The sequence below is a fragment of the Cryptomeria japonica genome, chromosome 7 (genome assembly GCF_030272615.1).
Source record: "Cryptomeria japonica chromosome 7, Sugi_1.0, whole genome shotgun sequence".
NCBI classification, from domain to species: Eukaryota; Viridiplantae; Streptophyta; class Pinopsida; order Cupressales; family Cupressaceae; genus Cryptomeria; species Cryptomeria japonica.
The window spans coordinates 328,360,822-328,366,194 of record NC_081411.1 but is presented as its reverse complement, the minus strand read 5'-3'; the positions used below and the strand labels follow the sequence as shown (position 1 = coordinate 328,366,194).

General features: G+C 33.9%; 1 long non-coding RNA gene across 1 annotated transcript; it reads left to right on the top strand.

Annotated features, from left to right (window-relative positions):
• Positions 1–971: 971 nt before the first annotated feature.
• Positions 972–5,077, top strand: LOC131057761 (uncharacterized). Its single transcript, XR_009109038.2, has 3 exons — positions 972–1,170; positions 2,655–2,879; positions 4,517–5,077. It is a non-coding gene; the product is annotated as an uncharacterized LOC131057761 (long non-coding RNA).
• The last annotated feature ends 296 nt before the right edge of the window (positions 5,078–5,373 follow it).

Here is a 5,373-nt window from a genome sequence, read left to right as displayed (position 1 = left end):
ATATAAAATGATCAATTTCTAATAAAATCGTAAATAATTTATTCATTTATTTTTATCAAAATCACATTTTTTCTTTGTTTAATATAAGTTAATTTTATCATTTCATGATATATATAAATTAATAATGGTTAAAACTTTTATTCCTAATTTTTAAAATATTATATCTAATAATTTAAATTTTAATTACATATTAGATTTTAAAAATATGAAAAAGTAATATAGTTATAAAAGCTCAACATATCCGTAATGCTCATGGATTATTGGTACCAACTTCGTTGTGATATTTCCATCTATAGATATACTTGCTTTTCACATGTAGTACAACTATAGACATCCAACAAAGCATAATAGAAGTGGGTGTTTTGTTAGATATTGTAATTGGAATTTCTCTATTGATATTGATATTGTAATCATTTGTACCTCATTTAGATGCAAAAGCTAATATGATAATAAAAATTACACCCATAATAGATATATAAAGATAAGCAATTTACCATTTATTCCCAAAGGTATATAATTCTACATTTATGCCTAAAGGTGTGTGATTTTACCTTTATTAAGCCAATAGGCTTTTAGTGGGGGATTTTGCCCACCAAAGTGTAAGAATCCAGCCATTCATGATTTTCAGTGACCGGTCATTTTTCCCTGCGGACAATACGCGACGTTTTCGTTGTTAGGTTGAGATGATGCCGTGTGTCCCTTGCATGCATCTCGGAGAAGTTTGCGGTGGCATGAAAATGGATAGCGAAAATGCTTGCCCTAGGAAATAAACTCATTGCGCTGGCAAATGGACAAGGCAGACAATCAATGACATTTAATGGCGTTGCTGTCGATGTTAGAACCTTTCTATTTGTGATATTAGTGATTTTATTTTTGAAGCTAGGTGTTGTTTGCAACAGTGTCATCGTAGGGATGAGGGTTGGAAAACTGACTTCCAGAGTGGTTTTGTTGTTTGCTGTGCCAGGAGGTTTTATGGCTACCTGCTCCCGAGAACATGTCTAGAAAAATATTTCAACTTATTGCATGGGCATTTTGGAACCATGGGGTTCCAGACAGCAGCTGAGGTCATTTCCATTTCTTGGTTTTCTTGATTTGCATTTCATGTTTTGACCGGATTATGTTTGATGCAGGATCGAAGGATCAGGCATGGATATCTGCAACAAGGGCAAAGTGAGTTTTATTTGGTTCTTAATGTTTCCACTTTTGGAATTTGTACAATCTTGCTTTTGACTCGGTGATGTGTTTTTGATTGCCGCTCTTCTTGTTGGAGTGTAATTTCTCCCTCATGCGATACCATGCAACCACCGCATGCATGCAGTCAGCCACCATTAAACTCTGGTTTCATTATGAGCATGTAGTTACCAACAGTTCTATCATTTTGGAAATCATGCAAACCAAATATCTCCATCGGTCATGCAGACTTTTAGTTATTAAAAAAGGAGTAAATGTTATAATACTTTCTAAAACTTTCTTCATTCTTTTGAAGTCCTCTATAAAACAGGCATATGTAATCTGATTTTTACATGCAATCAATAAAATATGGTTTGGTGCTGTAGCACATAATTTGCCATGTAAATGTCTGTGTGTATTTTCTGTGTTAATGAATAAATAGAAGAAATCTGTTTTCATGTTGTCGCATACTATTAGTTTTTGCTCTGTTTTTATCTATGTTGTAGCAGAATACTGTTTTGGGTTTATTTTTAATCTGTTCTTTCACTTCTATAGACTGCTCCAAATGGCTGATATGGTCTATTAAGATGCATTTCTTCCTTGAATATAAGCGCTTTCTTTCCTCTATGATGTAAAAGAAAACTTCTTTTGTGGGCTTGTATTTTCATTGTATACAGTCCTCATATATTGATGTACGTAGATGTACATGTATTGTGCAAAATAAGGACACCGTCCTAGGTTTGTTCCCTTGTGATATGCCTGCAATCCTCACACCAAATCCATCCTTTTCCTCATAGATTAGCAACCCTTTGAGCTTGAATAAAAATCCTTGTTCACTTGAGCCATAATCAAGTTTGTTGCAAACTTTTGTATTCTATTTATTATAGCTTTGAAAGGTGTCTTTTCGGAATACCATATGGCCTGTCATTATGCATCTTTTGGTGTCTCATAAGTATCCTTTGGCTGGACTGTAATACTTAATCTTCTTCACTTCATTGTGATTTAAATGGTCTTCATAAATCGCTATATTTTATATGAGCTTTCACCTCTTTCATGCCCCTATCTTCATCATTGATCTATGCTCTAAGATTCTACCAATACAAATTTTGAAAGAGGGCTGCTTGTGATGTGTCATGGGACTATGACAGTCATTTGAGATTGTTCTAATTTCTCTTAAAACTATATTTTGATGATTTCTTGGACTATATTGAAGTCTTATAGGAAACAAGAATTTCTTTGAGGCATTTTGTCAAACAGTTTACTATTTCTATTTTTATCTCTATGTACATGTATTTATGTTCTTACATGTTTATGTGGTTACACATTCATCTTATGTCCTCTTCAGTTTGGTGTTTCATATTCCCATCCTTGTTACTTCTGCCTTGTAAGTTCATTTATCTCCAAATTCATTTTTATTTTTTTTATTTAATAGTTGATACATTATCTAACAGGTCCTCAACTTTTCCAATTTTTGTTTTCTACAGGTACATTACTGATCAGGCAAAAGTTGGGTTTAGCTTCGTAAATAAAATTTTCCATCATGAAATGAAAGTTGCTTGCTCCCACCCGGAAGCTACCATGAAGGATATGCATAATCAATTCTTTTATTCACATTTAGTCAGCAGTCGAAGTTATAGCCCATGTTTTCTAACTTTTGCCTATCGACTTCCTGTTGCACGCACATAACGTGCAACTGCTAGTTATCAAAGGTATGAAACTTTACCTTTATTCCTAAGGTGTCTTCCTTTCCACGATTTCATTGCAGCCAAACCAATACTCGAAGTTAAAACAAAATATCTTCGTATACAAATTTATTTTATAGTGTCCACGTCAAAATAAACACTTTTAATTAAATGGTCTGCTTTACTCAATTCTTCAATCATTGAGCACCTGGATAAGCATGACTTCGATTCCTCAACGTTTATCCCGTGGATTCGTAGTGCGGCAAATTGAAGAAGATTGCTATCGAACCTCATTTATTGGTCAGAGAACGAAATAGAATAACCTTTCATATATATCGTTTCTTTTGAATATATTTAATTTGTCTATTGAGTGGGCTTTAAAAGGAACCTTTACAGTCGGTGATATCCATTCGACTCCTCTGGGTCTTTTGGATTGAATTCATAATGCATTTGGGCAAATAAAAATTCATAAGGGCTGAGCCAAGAATGACTTGCCCTTATAATAATATCATGTTCATGACTCACAAATATTATGGGCAAGTTATGCTTGGCACAGTACGTGTTGTGCTTCTCATGTCAGACACTTCGTGATCATTAATTCAGCACTAACATCAAATCTATTATGAATAATTCTTTTTACATGTTTTAGGAAAATACTTCCTACTTATCAATATCTTAGTATGTAAAATGTAACAAAAGATTAAATGAATGCACGAAAAACTTATTATCAAATGTATGCTTTTGGTTTTGACAGATGGTCTCAACAAGAGATTTTGATATATATAGGTGAAATATTCTAATTTTTATTTCAAACTATATGGCTTTGATTTGTGCCCTTACATTTTACCATTATATTTTACTTATTTGATTTATCATATCCTAGTCTTTGTTATGAAACCAACCTCTTCAAGTTATAAATTGAGCCTATAAGTCCTAGTATTTTAATATACTTTGTGTGCTTGCAGATATGTTTTCCTTTTGTGGTCACATGATGTTATGTCTATGGAATCATTTGAGTGGGTTCCCTTTCCTCTTTTTAGCACAAGTTGTCCTTGTATTAACATGTTATCTTTCATTATTGCACTGTTATGACATGTGTCTTCCCTAAGTTGTAATCCTTTGTCTAGTAGCAGCAAGCTCATGTGGGAAACTATAATGAGACATTATCTATTATGATTCGTGCATTGCTCGTGGGGCCACCATACACAAACACGATAGTTTCCTATTACAGCATATCACCTCTTAACACAATGGCTTCATCATATTTTATCAGATCAAGCTAGTGTTGATGAGCTATGATGACATATGTCATTAGTATGGAATAAGATTGCGTGTCTTATTTGACCTTAATTAAGCATGTCGTTGAAAATAAGGAGACAAATGAGTTTTTGAGAAATGTTAGCTTTCGATTGTTGCATGATGTCCCTTTGGAGCCCATGTTATCAAGTTTAGTTTCGTTAAATTATGCCATTATTAGTTCCTGCCTCACATGGAAATATTGTGGAGGCTTCATTCTTAAACAATGATTAATCTGAATGTCATTAGCCAATCAAATTTTAGCTTTCCTTCCTATTTGATATATATTCGTTTCATGTTTGAGTGAAGTTGCTTGTTTTTTAAGGCTCTATTAATTTGATTTTTTTTGACATACTACTATTGGCTAGGTTTACGGTTGCAGGATGGCAGAGGAGGGTTGCAGGATGTCAAGTAAGAGTTGTTGGCCTCTAATTGCCATTACAGATTAGTTGCAGACGCATTCTACAATTTCAATGTGAGAGAACGCACAAAAACATATATTTTTGTCAAGGCATTGCAGGGTTATGGGGGATTCGAGGACCAGATGGCATTATTTCATAATCCACATGCCTTGTCTCTGCTTCGACATCTTGCATACTGATTTAATTTGTGCCTTTTCAGATTTTTTATGCTCTGTGTGCCTATACCTGTATCTATTTCATCATACGCAATATGGGAGTAGCTGCGGCGAGAGGCAGAGGTAGAGATGATCCCACAGGGTGAATCAATTCTCGTCTAAAGGTTTCCGAAGCGTTTGCCATAGATATATATCCTTCAACTCAGATCAGTGAGGGCGTATTCTTCAACCATGCTCCATAAATAAATAGTTCTTTTTCATTTCTCTCACAATCCCAATGGTGGGTGATGAGTTAATTAGGAGTATAATTAATATTGATGAAAAATGTGATATCTATTCCATGCAGGTTTAATGAATTCTACCCTAGGGTTTGACATTCATGCCAGTTGAAGTACCTAGCCTATGTCTACTTCTCCTATTCACATTGTTTTTTCAGGCGGCTTTCCTTTCGGATGAGATCAGTAATTTAGATATATGTAAAATGCTTTTGTCTCGAATTTTTTATGCCTCAATTGTTTTCTGAAATTTAAGTAGCATTGGAAATGAGTTTGTAAGTCTCTATATATGAGCTCTAGTGAGATATAGTTTCTAATTTAGTGAAAAAAATTAACATATTTGAATGCATATGTGAGTAAATTTTGAACAACA